This window comes from Urocampus carinirostris, chromosome 9 (assembly GCF_059441175.1).
Source record: "Urocampus carinirostris isolate Australia breed hairy pipefish chromosome 9, RoL_Ucar_1.0, whole genome shotgun sequence".
NCBI classification, from domain to species: domain Eukaryota; kingdom Metazoa; phylum Chordata; class Actinopteri; order Syngnathiformes; family Syngnathidae; genus Urocampus; species Urocampus carinirostris.
The window spans coordinates 11,955,121-11,970,170 of record NC_142357.1 but is presented as its reverse complement, the minus strand read 5'-3'; the positions used below and the strand labels follow the sequence as shown (position 1 = coordinate 11,970,170).

At 39.2% G+C, this 15,050-nt stretch overlaps 1 protein-coding gene across 2 annotated transcripts in view; it reads left to right on the top strand.

Moving 5' to 3' along the window:
- Window positions 1–14,500, top strand: part of arhgef37 (Rho guanine nucleotide exchange factor 37) — a 79,287-nt gene extending 64,787 nt beyond the window's left edge. For both annotated transcript variants that reach the window (XR_015851404.1, XM_088344548.1), the window contains one exon: window positions 12,694–14,500. The gene's annotated coding sequence lies outside the window, so the exon portion shown is untranslated. The remainder of the gene's footprint in view (window positions 1–12,693) is intronic.
- Window positions 14,501–15,050: the final 550 nt, after the last annotated feature.

The window sequence follows — 15,050 nt, the reverse complement described above, 5'->3', positions numbered from 1 at the left end:
GTATAAATATAGTTTATATTTTATACTTTCTTACCTTTTCATCTATCTGTACTTTAAATTCTTCAAATTTACATTCATACTTTGCATTATTCACTGTATCATTGTTGTGTTTGACGGAGGGGCAAATGCGGACACATGCGTTAAGTTGACAGGTTTTAATGGAAACAAGGGGGAAAAAAGGCACTCCGCATAGGAAGAAAATACAATAACAAAAGGAAGAAAATACAATAACAGGTAACAAAAACACAGTCTATGAATCTAAATACAAAGTCTTACTATTATTAACAAAGCATGGTGCTGACGGGTGTTAACCTTTACGAACTGACATTGGGGATCTGTCCATGCTGTCCTTATATGCTGAAGTTTTAATTGGTACCATTTAATCATGTAAACAGTCCCCTGGGTGCCCCTGGGGACCTCATAATCATTCAAAATTCACACATTTATTTTAAATTGTTTTTTTCTTCCAAATTGCTTACACGCAACAATTGATCACTGAATGATGGTAGTGCAACAAACACAATTATTTAACGGGACTGTGTGTATTATGTGACCACTAGATGTCGCCGTAATGTGTAGCGCAACTGAAGCTGTGCGCTAAAAAACACAAGTATAAATGGAAACTACAGAGACTCAAAGTGACCAAAACACATTTTTTTTCACCCAAAAATTTCGCCCAGATTTTCATGAGGTTTTTGGGTACCTGTAGCAGCAAGATGGCAGGAAATTATGTTACCTCCCGCGAGATGAGGTTCATGCTACTTAAAATAAATGCATATTGTATGACCTACAGGTATTTTAAAAAACGTAAGTTTAAGTCATAGTTTATGTATTTTTGTATTTTTAAATTATTTAAATATTTTTTTAATGAATGATGCTTTTGTACCACTCGTATCACACTGTCCCTTTAAGTTATTTTTACACCCAACTTGTCATGATCACGGATGTGAATCACCTGTGCCCGCTCATTTGGCGCCAACTGCGGCGGGTTTTGATTGGCTCCCTGTCACTATTTGTACCCAATCCTGTCTGTCCCCTGTGTCAGTCCGTCTGCGAATCTCTGTGTATACTAGGCAAGCCTTTTTCGACCCTGACTCATGCCTGTCCCATTTTTTGCCCCTGTTTGTCCCCCACTATGACCCGTTTTTCGATCCCGACCACGTCTGCTCTCCCGTCACGGATTACGACACGTTTCCGACCCCGACCACATTTACTCTCCCATTCCTGGCTAATGACCTGTTTTTTCCCGTCCCTGACACTGCCATCACTCGCTACGGAAGAGCTACTTCCGTGTTCGGAGCACAATCCGAGTACGAGAGCGACTTGCTTCCCGTGTCCAGCGATCACTGGAGCCCTTTCTCTTTCCTCCAATAAACTTACACTATTGGGTCCTGTTTCCGTTCTGGTCCTGACTCAACTAGTGTATCGCTTTAATTGTGTATAATTTTACTCATGTAACCTGATGTTTATTCTTCCACTGCACATAATTTTAATAAAGATTTGAATTTTTTTTTTCACATTTACACTATACACTGAATTAACCATCTTGGGTAGTAATGTTTTACCTTCTCTCCTCTCCTCTCTTGTACAGTCCAAACAGTCTACATGAATATTTGCATGTTTGTTTGTTTTTCTCCCTCACAGCTCACCACTGCTGGGCTTTGGTAGTCTTATCATTTTTGTGTGTGTTTGTGTGTGTCACGTGACAGCGGGATTATCTCTCGCTAAAATAAAGATGAGGGCCCTCAGTGCAGAGGAACTCAAGTGAAAGTTGACGTGTGTAAAAATTCTCATATGCCTTAATTCTTATTTTTGAAAAATAACCCTCATTATATAAGCCTCAAAACTGGTTTTATCATTCGAAGTTTAACTATTTATTTATATCAATGCAACAGAGTAACTCAAAAATCTAAGCAAACGTTTAACCCTAATCCTATTGAGCAGTACGTGTGGGGCACAGTTCTGAAGTCATGAGATCAAACCTTCGTGTGTGGAGTTTGCATGTTCTCCCCGTGCTTGCGTGTGTTTCCTCCGGGCACTCCGGTTTCCTCCCACATTCCAAAATCATGCATTTCAGGTTAATTGTTTGGTCCAAATTGTCCCTAGTTGTGAATGAGCGAGTGAGTTGTCGGTCTCTGTGTGCCGTGCGACTGGTTGGCAACCAGTTCAGGGTGTCCCACTGCCCGAGGATGGCTGGGATTGGCTCCAGCACCCCCGCGACCCTACTGAGGATAAGCGGTGCAGATAATGGATGGATGGATGGATGGATACCTGAGTCCTGACTGATTAATGTAGTCATTGGATTTGTTTTCCAAACTCAATGATACTCTTGTTTTGACTTATGAAAGACCCTAGATGTATTTCCCCACAGGCATGAAATATGATACACACACCCACCTTTAAATACAAATTAATTCATACAGTCAAAAAAATCCTGTGCAATGTATCATGATGCTGAAAGCCAACATTTGTTACGCCAACATGGCTCATCCTTTAATCCTATTCAAGTATGCGTTTGAGAGAGAGACAAAGAGAGAAAGTGTATGTGATATGAGTCACCAGCTGAAGATCACGACAGAAGGTGTATTGCAGCAAACTGATATTACATAGTTTGGCCACAAGCCGCAGCAAAATTCTTAACTGGTGCTTCCTTTATATGTCTACATATACATGTATGTCTTTCTTTTATTATATATTTGAGGTAATCCATGTTAAGAGAGCTTCAATATGTTTGTAAAAAAAAATCACCAATTTTGGCACGCAAGTTTGGGAAATTCAGGTGACCGTGACGATAAAAGAAAACCCTGAAAATTACCAAAGGCGTCACGGTATGATATGCTAGAAGCATGGCAGTAGACAGTAAAAAACATACATAGAGTAATCAATACAGCCCAGAAATCGTTGGCTGATTTCTGCAGAGTCTGCCTGCTTGTGATACTGCAAAAGAGCCACCACCTCTCTGACCTGTTTTCTTCTAGTAGGCACTTTAGGTCCTGCTTGACTTTGCCATCCTGGTGTGCACGAAAAAAGAAATTAAAAAAAGGAAAAAGACGCACGGACATCAATCCATTTTCGGTTGGCGGCCAAGGCAGATGCATTCATCACATAACAGCTAAAAAAAATAAACACCATTTAGACATGAAGGGACACTTTGGAATTATCTAATAAATGGTAAATGGTCTGCATTCATATAGCGCTTTTCAAGTCAATGAAGACCTCCCAAAGCACTTTACAATGTGCTTCACACTTACCCATTCACACACACGCACACACTCACACACCAATAGGAAGTCAGCCATACAAGGCGCCTACCTGCTTTTTGGGGCTAGTGGTGAGCCATTGCGTTCAGTGTTTTCGCTAATAACACGGAGGAGAACCTGTGACCTCTTGATCCCAAGACTAGCGCTCTACCACCTGAGCTAATACGCATTAATGGACAAACTATAATTATATCACATGATTTAGATACGTCTTAGGCCAGAGAAGGCTTTGCAGGCCATCATGGCCTATCACTGATTTCACATATATATATATATATATATATATATATATATATATATATATATATATATATATATATATATATATATATATATGTATGTATATATATATTCAGTGGAACCTCGGTTTTCGAACGCCTCTCAGTTTGAACAAATCGGTTCCCGACCAAAAATTTTGAGAAAATATTGCTCCGCTTTTCGTTCAAAAAATCGGAGTTCGAACGTCGGTACACTAGGAGCGATGCTGAGCAGCGGCGTACGGGTGTAGATTGCCCCCACCCCTCATGAAGAACTGTTGCAACGTGCGCATGCGCGCACTTCTTTTTGCTTTTGTTTTTAATATCGGTGAACGGAGTGTTTTAACCCCTAATTATGCCTCGGAAGAAGGTCGGTGCAAGCAGCAAAGTTGCTACAGGTGAAAAAAGAAGAGTAGTGCGTACAACTATTGCATTTAAGAAAGAAATAATAGCAAAATATGTAGAAGGTCTGCAAGTTTCCCTTCATTTAAGGGAATAGAGCATGGCTTCTGCAGACCACACAAAGGTAAGAAATCCTATTCATAATTCTTTTTTTTTTTATCTTTTCACCGCTCACCACTTTTTGTGGAGACCCGGGTGCTAAATGACGTGTAAACGACCTGATTTTTATAGTTGTACACGTTCATGTTAGCGTAATCTTTCGTACGGAAGATTATGCTAACGCGAAAGTACGATTAGCCTGGGTTAGCTTCATGTTTACGTTCATGGTGGTGTTGGAACGGATTAAATTGATTTGACATTACTTTTAATGGGAAAAACGATTTTTGGTGATCCAACAGGGTTCTGGAACGGATTATGGTCGAGAACCGAGGTTCCACTGTGTATATATATATATATATATATATATATATATATATATATATATATATATATATATATATATACTGGACTGTCTCAGAAAATTAGAATATTGTGATAAAGTTCTTTATTTTCTGTAATGCAATTAAAAAAACAAAAATGTCATACATTCTGGATTCATTACACATCAACTGAACTATTTCAAGCCTTTTATTATTTTAATATTGCTGAATTTGGCTTACAGCTTAAGAAAACTCAAAAATCCAATCTCAAAATATTAGAATATCATGAAAAAGTATACAAGTAGGCTATTCAACTAATCACCTGAATCATCTAATTAACTCGAAACACCTTGCGAGGGTTTCCTGAGCCTTAAAAACACTCAGCTTGGTTCAGTAAACTAAATCACTGCTGATCTGACTGCTGTCCAGAGGACCATCATTGATACCCTCCATCAGGAGGGTAAGACACAAAAAGAAATTTCTCAAAGAGCAGGCTGTTCACAGAGTGCAGTTTCAAAGCATATCCACAAAAAGTCTGTTGGAAGGGAAAAATGTGGCCTGAAACGCTGCACAACCAAGAGAGATGACCGCAGCCTTAACAAAATTGTGAAGAAGAGCCGCTTCCAGAATTTGAGGGAGCTTCAAAGACAGTGGGCTGAAGCTGGAGTCCAGGTATCAAAAGCCACAGTTCACAGACGTGTCCGGGAAATGGGCTACAATAGCCATATTCCCATGGTCAAGCCACTTCTGAACTCAAGACAATGGAAGAAGCGTCTGACTTGGGCTATGGAGAAGAAGCACTGGACAGTTGCAGAGTGGTCCAAAGTCCTCTTTTCAGACTAAAGCAAGTTTTGCATTTCATTTGGAAGTCAAGGCGCCAGAGTCTGGAGAAAGGCTGGAGAAGAGCAAAATCCAAGTTGCTTGAAATCCAGTGTGAAGTTCCCACAGTCAGCAATGGTTTGGGGAGCCATGTCAGCTGCTGGTGTTGGTCCACTGTGTTTCATCAAGTCCAGAGTAAATGCAACTGTGTACTAAGAGATTTTAGAGCACTACATGCTTCCATCTGCTGAAAAGCTCTATGGAGATGAGTATTTCATTTTCCAGCATGATCTGGCACCTGCCCACAGTGCCAAAACCACCAGTAACTGGTGCACTGACCATGGCATCACTGTCCTTGATTGGCCTGCTAATTCCCCTGACCTGAACCCCATCGAGAATTTGTGGGGTATAGTTAAGAAGAAGATGAAAGACACCGGACCTACAAATGCAAATGAGCTGAAGGCCGCTATCGAAGCATCCTGGGCATCAATAACACCTCAGCAATGCCACAGGCTGATTGCCTCCATGCCACGCCGGATTGATGCAGTAATCCGTGCAAAAGGATTCCCAACCAAGTACTGAGTGCATCAATGGACATTTTCAAATGTTTGATTTAGTTTTGCTGTTATAAAATTATTTTTTTTACTTGGTCTGAGGAAGTATTCTAATATTTTGAGATAAGATTTTTGAGTTTTTTTAGCTGTAAGCCAAAATCAGCAATATTCAAATAATAAAAGGCTTGAAATAGTTCAGTTGATGTGTAATGAATCCAGAATGTATGACATTTTTGTTTTTTCAATTGCATTACAGAAAATAAAGAACTTTATCACAATATTCTAATTTTCTGAGACAGTCCAGTATATATGCAGTGGTCAGCGCGTGTGTGACACAGCTCTGTGGTCATGGGATTAAACCTCCAGTGTGGAGTTTGCATGTTCTCCCCGTGCTTGCGTGGGTTTCCTCCGGGCACTCCGGTTTCCTCCCACGTTCCAAAAACATGCATTTCAGGTGAATTGGCCGGTCCAAATTGTCCCTAGGTGTGAATGAGCGAATAAGTTGTCTGTCCCTGTGTGCCCTGCGATTGGCTGGCAACCAGTTCAGGGTGTCCCCTGCCCACTGCCCGGAGATGGCTGGGATGGGCTCCAGCCCCCCCGCGACCCTAATGAGGATAAGCGGTACGGCTGATGAGATGAGATGAGATATATATATACAATATAACAGAACTTTTTTTTTTTTTTTTTTCGGAAAACCTGACGAGTTTCGGTGTCCTGCAGATCAATCAAGTTTGAGACCCCTGATTTAGATCCAGGCTAGTGCAGCTCACGCTGCTGGTTAAAGGCGTTTGGGGGATGAAAAAATTAGGGACAGGGAGGCAGTGGTGGTCGCTAGGCGCTGTGACACACAGACGGTGCTCTCTGATTGGTCGGCAGCTTCTGTTGTATCCGAGTGAAGGCGCAGGCAGAGGAAGAAGCTTTACACGTGCTGTCAGGTCACATGACTCATCAGTCCCTCACTCCTTCTTTTCGTCTTCTTCCTCATCATCTCTCAAATCCTTACTTTCAGCCGCAACCATACCGCCCCGCAGGTAGCCAATCAGAGGCATTCCGGATTTGCATCTGATGCAGCCAAGATAGATAGATAGATAGATGGATAGATGGATAGATGGATTTTTCTTCTTATATATATAGGATGTGTTAAGCACGATTCTATTACCCATGCATAGTGATGAGTCAGACATGTAGAGGCGGTGAAGCAATAAATTCCCCCTTTTTTATCATCCAGCTGACAGTCAAACACAGTGTGAGGGAGGTGGATGCGCTTGTAGGTAAACAAATGTACACATTTTTTGTGAGTCAGTGGCACAACATGAAAATAGGTACAAGATAATGTTAAGTTATGATGTGAATTGTGATACCTTTTTAATGTCACAGCCATGGTACCTGATTTGTGCGCTTCAAGAAAAAAAATCTAGGTTAATAATATATATTGTGGGAATGTATTCAAAAGCAAACAAAAATAATAACCAGTTTATGAACCAGTCAAACACATTGGTCAATAAAAGATTTAGATCACATATGCCAAGGTCACACGGCGGCTGAGTGCTCCCCGGTGCAGAAGCTCAGGGTTTAGGTCCAGCTACCGCAGCCTCTCCGTGTGGAGTTTGCATGTTCTCCCTGTGGCTGCATGGGTTTCCACCTGGGCACACCGGTTTTCCTCCCACATTGTCCCTGAATGAGCGAGTGAGTTGTCTGTCTCTGTGTGCCCTGCGACCGGCTGACAACCAGTTCAGGGTGTCCCACTGCCCGAGGATGGCTGGGATTGGCTCCAGCACCCCCGCGACCCTACTGAGTGCGAACCGGTGCAGATAATTGATGGATGGATGCCAAAGTCAAGGCCTGTGGCGCTCGAGAAGGTTTTCCACAGCTCCGAGATTATTTTGATACCTTTTTGTATCAGACTTTATCGTTATCGTTGTGTATTTGTTTAACTATATAATACTTGTTCATGATGAACTGATTTTTCACTCTACATTACTGTAATACAATTCCGTACAAAGTTGCTATTATTATTAAACTTAGCCAACGTTTGCTAAAGTAGAAAATGTAGGCTACTGATCATGTCTGAATAATGGCGGCCAGAATTGCTGGGTCATATTCTCGATTCAATCATCTCAATTTAAAAAGGTTAAGATTAATTACAAATGAATGCACATAATTGCTCACAAAAATAATTGTTTAAATTGGTTGAGCACATATTTATCTCCAGCAAATAGCTGTTAGCTTTAGTATTTATATCGTCTACTATTGCTCAAGGTGTCTACTAGCACAAGATTAGCGATTAGCATTTTTTATTTAATGTTGTAGTTATGGGGATTTTCATATCAAATATATTTGTGTCTGTTGAAAATAACAGATTACTGAATGAGCCAAAAGAAAATATTGTTTTATTAATCTGATCATTTTGCAATATTTTAGCTTCGGCGGACTATATGCAGCATCTTAAAAATTGTCAACATTCAATTAATCAGGCCCTCAACTTGTTGCCAATTTATTTGTATTCGGCCCTTCGATCATTTGACGTGGACACCCCTGATTTGGATGCATTAAGACGCTTACATAAATAACAACAAAAGCAATGAAGATCAGAGCCGTTAACAATGTAAGGGACTCCTCACCCCGGCCACCACCTCTTTGATCTGCCCACTGGTAGGCACTACACATATCCTAAAATTAGGACAAACTTGGCTCAGAGACAGTTTCTTCCCAAGGGCAATAACCACCGTTTAACAAGCGGGCAAAACTATGAAAATATAAAACATCTTGCAACTTTTTGGGGAATATTGTTGCTGGGAAACGTTATTGCCCTACAGACGCTGCCCTGCTTACAAACGAGATCCGTTCGTCTGTCTGAATTTGTTTGTAAGTTGCTTTAGTGCTATATTTTTTATGTTTAAGGTTTATATAAGTATGTTTAAGGCCTGTATAAGTAACCTGTATTATTTTGTAATAAAAAAAAATAAGCATTTCATAAAATAATATGCTCTATAAAGATAAATAAAGTTGATTTTAACTTACTTTTGGAAGATGCGCTTCAAGAGGTCCTCCTCTGTTGTAAAAAGTGGCCGAAAAAAAAACGTTCCGACCTTTTTCTCAACCGCATCAAGCTATCTTATTTTCTTCACACTTTACACCTACCATATTGGATGGATGCACGAGATATTAGACAATAAAAATGTCAAAGTCCTTAGCACGCTGGAGATAGTATAGTCATATACAGCATAGAATGTTTACACACGAACTAGGAAGAGGGAGACGATTTTTTTTCTTCGGGGTGGATGCTGGGTGACCTCTCACAGCGCCACTCGCCGGCAGCGGCGAAAAGAAGCACTACAGTAATATCCTGTCCTGAAAAAAGGTGCACACAATACAAAATCTAACTTACAGCAATGTCTGGATATTTTCCGACATCCCCAAAAAAATGTTCGTATGTACCGTTTTACGTAAGTCGTAAGTAGGGGAGCGTCTGTACTCTTCATTGCAATACTGTTACAATGCACGATTCTTTGCACTATTGTTATAACTTAGGCCAGTTTATTAGCACTACTTTGCATATATGTTTGCTGACATTCTTTTATCACATTTTTTTCTTAAACGTCTTTATCACATACTTACTTTGGAGTGCCATGTCTAATTTCATACCATACAATGTTTCACAACGTTGATGTCAATGACAATAGGGACAATTTCGAACATGTCCGAACATATGGAAACAAAATTATTTAGAAACAGGAACCAGAACATGGGCTACATGGATTTTTTTTATAAAAATATCAAAGAAGCATATAGAGAAAAAACTTTAAGGATATTTGTTGAACATTTCTTTCACTTTAAATATCTACAAGTTAGCCAGTGACGTACATTGTGGATGATGTCTCGGGAGTTTGTTTGTTTTGTCGTGTTCTGTTTGCTGTTCGATATGTGAGCGATGTGACCTCGTTCATACGAGCCATCGATCAGTGACCCTCTGAAAATAAACCCTCACCCGCTGATACTATATCAATAAGATGCACGTGCTTCACTCACCAAAGCAGCAGCAGCAGTACGTTAGCAGTGGACAAAAATATTTCAAAAACTGTGCAGGGTTACTATGGGCTAGGAAAATATATATTAGTCCAGAAATAGTAAGTTATTAATACAACTTACCGCGACCTTACAGAGGATAAACGGTGCCGCTGATGAGATGAGATAATACAACTTAATGATGACATGAGAAAAAATGATATTAAAAGTTTTTTTCTATTTCCTCTTTTCTTTTAACAGTATTTACTGGACTACAAATTACACCTGAAAACACCAAATTGACGAAATTGTGCTTTATAATCCGTGCGCTTTATATACCGGAATACACATTGGATAAAATTGGAAATGTATCGTTATAATTAAATGTTATTGCATATGGTAACTGTTCTGCCTTAGAGAACATACAGAATGGTCTTTGGGTGCCCTCTTGTGGTTAACATGTTAATTGTTTGTTGCTAAAAAGAAAAAAAGAAAAGAAGCGCAGAACTTTGATGGTAGGTCAGACGCAAACTTTCGAATCCTCTTCTGTTATTGGACAATTATTGTTTGTAAATATGAAACTTATTGTGATTACTTGAATGAAGATTTGTGTTCATGGAAAATGTAGGCAAATTAACTATATAACTACGAGTGTTTTTACCTAAATGCATGTTTACATTATAGATTGTGTATTTTTAAACACCACACAATAACCCTTTTAGTCCCCCGCCTAAAAACGTATCTCAACTGATGTTGAGTACAACCCGAATTGACAAAATAAGTAACATTAATATTAAGTGAAAAACTTTGAATGCCTCGTGGCTCAAATTGTAAATTGAGTATCTGATTCTCCTGTTCTGGCTCACTGAATTTATTTTCCCTTCTCAGTCTCAATGTCCCATTAGTGTGCCACACAGGCTAATATTATCACAGTATGCTAGGATACTTGTAGCTAGCTACACAAATTGACAGTATCTTAATCATGTGATGTTATTTATATTTTCTCGATGAATACTTATTAGATCAATCAAATTTGTCTGTCAGGTTCCTTTCATTACTTCTTCGCTGGTTGTGCTACTTCCAGATAGAGTGGAACCTCAGTTCTCGACCATAATCCGTTCCAGAACCCTGTTCGAAAACCGATTTGTTTGATCATTGGAAATCGTTTTTCCCATTAAAAGTAATGTAAAATCGTTTTAATCCGTTCCAACACCCTGAGGGCTTACCATAAACGTAAACATGAAGCTAACCCAGGCTAATCGTACGTTCGCGTTAGCGTAACGTACGAAAGATTACGCTAACATGAACGTGTACAACTAAAAAAATCAGGTCGTTTTCACGTCATTTAGCACCCGGGTCTCCACAAAAAGTGGTGAGCGGTTAAAGGATAAAGAAAAGAATTATGAATAGGATTTCTTACCTTTGTGGTGGTCTGCAGAAGCCATGCTCTATTCCCTCGAAAGAAGGGAAACTCGTACACCTTCTTCATATTTTGCTATTATTTCTTTCTTAAATGCAATAGTTGTATGCACAACCCTTCTTTTTTCACCTGTAGCAACTTTGCTGCTTGCACCGACCTTCTTCGGAGGCGTAATTAGGGGCTAAAACACTCCGTTCACCGATATCTAAAGCGATAGCAAAAAGCAGTGCGCGCGCATGTCATAACAGTTCTTCACGAGGGGTGGGGGCAATCTACAGCCGTACGCCGCTCAGCATCGCACCCTAGCATACCGGCGTTCGAACTCCGATTTTTTGAACGAAAAGCAAAGCAAGAATTTCTCGAAATTTTTGGTCGAGAACCGATTTGTTCGAATTGAGAGGCGTTCGAAAACCGGGGTTCCACTGTATGTGCTTTCTTATTCAAGCATTAAATTTTCAGCTATTTCAGGGTCAGAAAACTACCCTGACACATTCAAAATGAGTTCTGAGGGCCCTGATGGATGTAATAAGTGACGATGAAGCTGTTGGTTTGGCATATAAGATATTGATTTGGCGAGTTAGTGCCTGCTAGAAGGCGTAACTAAATGTCCGTGGTTTCACAAACTATGATTTGCTATGGAGCGGTAATGGAAGTAGCACAACGAAAAGGTGAAGGAAAATAAACGATCCCCAGGTCCATTGCTTCTGTCAGACGGATATTTTGAGCTCTACATTGAGTAAAAACTTGTAGCATAAAGACGACAGGATCGGCTAAACTTTCAGCATTAGCTTCTATGGCAATAGATTGAACTGAAACATACAGAATCAGTACGACAGTAATTTAATTATTCTTGAGGAAAGAAAGGAGGATTTTGTTCACAAGTAAAAAGGATTTTCGGTGAGTAAACTGTGGCTATATTTTATGAGGTTATGAGGTTATTGTTGATGCTTTTTTTAGATGTGTGGCAGCTGAAGCTCCAGTCAATGATTTAAAGCCTAAAATAGTTATTGAGTGTTGGCCTGATTCAGCGTAATGAAGGCCTACGTGCGAAATGCACTGCTTGAACCTTCATTACATGTTTGAAACCCTACCTTTGTGATATAAAATATAAACTTCAAGTGCCATCGTCTAACCCAAAGCACATCTTCAAACCTTATTTGAGACTGCATTAGCGGTTTTTATTCCAAATACTGATCTTGAAACCCTAACAGAACAACCTAATAGAAACCTTAACATGCACCTCTAACTCAGATTTTAAACCCAAAAACTAATCCTAGGGTCAAATTGTTATAGATATTAAAAAGGCTCACTCTCACCACTCAAACCTGGACCCTAAACAAAGTAAATCATACTCTAGCCTTAACCCGAACAATTTTTATTCATACAATTGCAAAAATTGAACTCATATTAAATTAATCGTTGTATTGTTTCGCTAATTGCTAATTTTGCAGCGCCCATGCAAAAAAAAAAATGGTGTCACGTCAGCAAGTCATATCCTCTGTGGGCACCCATAGTGCTGCTTTCACTTCTTTTTTCTTCTTCTGTTTTTTTCTCAAGGACTCCAAGACAGACTCTATTTGCCCTCAACCTGCCCTTCACGTCACATCAGCCAATGGGACGAGCTTAAGCGTGCTGCACGATTTCACGTTTTCGCTTACTTTATGATTATCTAAGCAGACTGCACGCTGGCTAAAGCGACATCTCCTCCATGTGCCATGAAACCTTTCACGTTTATGTTTATTACTCGAGTGATGCAGTAAAATCATTAAATACTCCGAGCTCATTTGCATCAAAATGAATACAACATGCTGTAAACTGCAAAGTGGAATAGCTTGCAGCTAGCTAGAAGCGGCTAAGATAGTACTTTATCACAAAAATCCACAAACTATCGTGCTTACCTGTCTATTTTATTTGTTTGTAGCAACATTATAAACGGGCTGAAAATAGCTGAACTGATAAAAAGATGGGCAGCATCTTACTGCAAATGGCAGAAAATGTAACACATTTAAAAGAGTACATTTTCTAATTTTACGATATTTGATCATGTTTCTTGGACGAAAGAGGAAAATCAGGCAAAACATTTGCAAAATATGCATATCCGACAGGTGGTAGTTTATTTTTTTCATCTAAGAAATATTTCTTCCAAGATTTGAAAACAAATACTCAAAATGAGCAAAACATCTGGATTGGATAATTCATATTTTTATGTGTACATTTTCTTATTTGACTACAAAACAACTTTATAAACATGTTCATTTAGAAAAAGTCAACTTAAAATGAGCAATGTGGTAAAACCGGAATTTTTTGCACCATACATATTAGTACTATTTGATAGATGAGTGATACCTTAGTACTTGAACGACACTGTATTCAAACAAATCAGTGGTAGACAAAAATATTTGATTTTTATTCGGTCTACGAAAGAAAAATTGGAGGTAGGACAAACCAGAGCAAACCCGAATTCATACGGTCGAGGAAGATAATGGCCATTTTGGCTACTGTCGCATAATTTCGAGAGGGATCATCAGTCTGACAACACGTGTTCAGATTTTTTTGTGATTTAGTGTGTTTTATTGCCTTTTTTGACGATTTTAATGGGTCACAAGAAAGTTAGTGAAAAGGAAAGGAGGAAAACAATAATTAAATTGAAAAAGGAAATTATTGTGAAATACTCTGGTGAACAAGCGTCTGCAATTGAACTGCTGCCTAAAGGTACAATAAATGGTTGAATTTTAAAATTTTCTTTACCCTTCTTATGACCCACCTTTAATATGAACAAATGTTGATAATTCTCATTGATTGGATACATGTTTTATCATTATTTTGGGTATTTATGTATGTTTACGTATACATTTTATTATTATTTCAGGTATTTTGGAATGTGTTGTAACGTATAAAAATAAGTACCATGTCGGGCTGCACGATTTTGAGGAAAAAACAAATGGTGATTTTTCAGACTATTGCAATTTCGATGCAATTTTCAATTTCAAAAGGAGTGCATTTTCTGTGCTGGTTTTGTTGTTTTTGTGAGTACTCAACCCTTGGATGCATGACCTACCAGTACATACTGTACATTCTTCCGTGCGTGGAATTTATAATTAGTGGGGGGAAAATAAAATAAAAAATATTAAACATTTTTTATGAGGAATACTTGGAATATAACAATATTACAACTGTTTTTCATTTTCAAAGATTTTGAAGAATAAAAACCCATGTGGTCATTTTTTTATCCTACTTATGCATCCAAGGGTTAGTATTACAGACAGGGCCATCAGACTGTCAAGAAGCAAAGAGGTGTCTGTATGATGTCACCAGTCACTGGTGCTTTCGGAGTTTCCAGATGACCAATTTGGGAAACGCTAAGACATATATGAAGACATGTTTTCCAGCTAAGATGCCTATGCTACACTCATCTTGCATGTGATTGCAAAAAATATACACTGTATGAAAAAATCAGTGTTCAAACCTCGATCTGAATGTATTATAGTCGAGTATTGAGGCATGTCACAGTTTTGTGTTGTGATGTGCACAGACTGTAGAATTTTGCAATAACTCTGGACAATATTTGCACTTGAGCCCTTCTTTCAAAACATGTTTTTGTCTTTATTAATCAGGGAAGAGTGCAATGTATTGCAATAATCTGTATATTGCGTACGTTGGCGAGGGGAGCTCTCTGCCAAGTAGGCTAAAGTTGAAGGTCGGTCCCCTGAGCCACTGATTGATGCATGCAACGGGTGAGTGAGCGAGTGAGGACGTGTAAAGCTAGCGGCCGCCGTTGTGCCACTATGCAAGCGTCCAGGCATGTCATCATTCTGTCTTGAATCTCCAGCTGCAGCCTTTCCAATGCAGCCATCAACCACAGGACTGATGATTCGCTAATAATTTGCACGCCCCCCCTGTGCAGCATCAGGACC